The 2,046-nt window shown below is 43.2% G+C and overlaps 1 pseudogene; it reads left to right on the plus strand.

Moving 5' to 3' along the window:
• The first annotated feature begins 1,149 nt into the window (after window positions 1-1,149).
• LOC143398549 (selenoprotein W pseudogene) lies at window positions 1,150-1,430 on the plus strand (annotated as a pseudogene).
• The last annotated feature ends 616 nt before the right edge of the window (window positions 1,431-2,046 follow it).

Consider the following 2,046-nt stretch of genomic DNA (forward strand, 5'->3'; position numbering starts at 1 on the left):
GTTCAATACGTCTATAGCCATTGTTAGCCTGTATCTTCGGGAGAAAAGAAGAAAGAAAGGAAAGAAATGGGCTCCTGTATGAGAAATTGGAAAAATGCTGAGGGGAAGCATTTGGTGAAGAACTTTAACCACTGTCACTCCTCCCCCACCACCAAAAAAAAAAAAAAAAAAAAAATCTGAATACTTCTTTTATCCCAGAGGCAAGCCAATTTTCTGCAGTGAGAAACGTCTTTCAGTGTGCCAGTGTGCACATTATGGTTCACTCCCGAGAGGTCAACTTTCTTCCTGGCGGGTCTTTCTACAAGGAGGAGTCGCTGAGCTCTGTGGGAAGAGGTGGGCTGAGGACTGAAGGGACATCCAGTGCATGAGGGAGATGCAGCCACCATACCTCCATGAACCAACAGCGACTCCTGTACCATTCAGAGCTGCTCTGTTGAAGGCCCACGTCCAGCCAGGTACAAGGTCATGAGCATCCTTGCAGGTTTATTTTTTTAATCAAAGATCAATCTGACTATTTTGGATAAATGGAAGGAAAACCCGGGTTGATTACTGACTTATAACCTATAGCAAGATTCTCAACATGCTCCCGGGATATATATTTTGGAAATGATTCCTCCAAATACCAAGGTCCCACAGGCTCACTGGTTCCTTGCACTCTGAACATTTCCAATTACTGTGTCGTTAACTAGATCAAAAGTAGCTGATTTTTTTTGTACTAGAGAGTGAACCCAGGGGGCACTTAGCCACAGAGCCACATCCCCAGCCCTTTTTTTTTTCTTTCTGTTTTTCTTTCTTTTTTTTTTTTTTTTTTATGTTGAGACAGGGTCTCACTAAGTTGCTTAGGGCCTCATTAAGTAGCTGAGTCTGACTTTAAACTTGCAATCCTCCTGTTTCAGTCTCCAAAGTTGCTGGGATTACAGGCCCAGTTAGCAACTTAATTTCATGTGATCACTAGATATCAGTTTTCCACCTGTACTGTCCTTCATATCTGTCTCCATCCATGTTTGATGTGGCAAAATTATAAAAAAAAAAAGGGGGGGATCCCCAAGTTCACACAGATGCAATTCATCCAAGGTCTGGTCCTGGCATCTGAACTGGAGAGATGTTGGGATTCCCCAACTGCATCTCTCAGGACTCAAGTCATCTGTCATGGTGCTTGAGGCTAAAAGTTCAAGTACACATTTTCAGCTCAAGAAGACATCAGGAGATAAGTTCCCCGGATGCCCAGACATCTGCAACAAGAGGATTCCCCAGGCCTCCAGGTTATTGAACTGATGGTAGCATGGTAGTTGGTTCACTCCAAGAAGAAGGGTGATGGATTTATGGATAGAGAGAACAAGTCTCCGAACCTGGTGGCCAACATCAAAGCTACCTTGTCTCAGGGCAGAGTCTATGGACTTTGTCTTAGTCCCCTCAGCAGATCTTCATGAAAGGAAGCACAGAAATGTCTCTTGGATACCTGCCAGGTCTTTCTCTGATGTTCTCACAGATTGACATCCTTGGTCTTTGCCCGTGTGAGAGGGGGTCTGTGCAAGTTTGCATGTGTGCACGTGTGTGCATGTCTCAGTAATTGATTTTTGCACACCAACCCTGCTCTGCTCCTGTCCCTCACTCCTCATCATCTCTCCTTGCCTTCTTTCATATCTCCTTGTCTACTTTTGAAATAGGCTCAGCCACTGGCTTCCTTCTCAAGGGAATTCTAGAAAGAGCAGATGTGTGAACGGAGGGAGCCTCTCAGATTGCCACATGCTTGCAATAGTTCACAGTTCAGAAAATATTGGGTGAGTTGAACAAATAACCACAATGCTAATAATAATAATAATGACTTGTAACAATTTACTCTATCCATTTCACCTTCTTCAGTGCGTAGATGAGCATTTTATAAAATTTGATTGACATTAAATAATAGCAAAATACCATACTTCATTCATAAGATGGGTAAAATGCCTAAAATCTGGATATATTAAGCACTGGCAAAGGTGCACAGAAGTGAGAGTTCTTACCCATGCTGTTGGAAGTACTGGAACCTTGGAGGGTAGATGCATC

The sequence above is a fragment of the Callospermophilus lateralis genome, chromosome 4 (genome assembly GCF_048772815.1).
Source record: "Callospermophilus lateralis isolate mCalLat2 chromosome 4, mCalLat2.hap1, whole genome shotgun sequence".
NCBI classification, from domain to species: Eukaryota; Metazoa; Chordata; class Mammalia; order Rodentia; family Sciuridae; genus Callospermophilus; species Callospermophilus lateralis.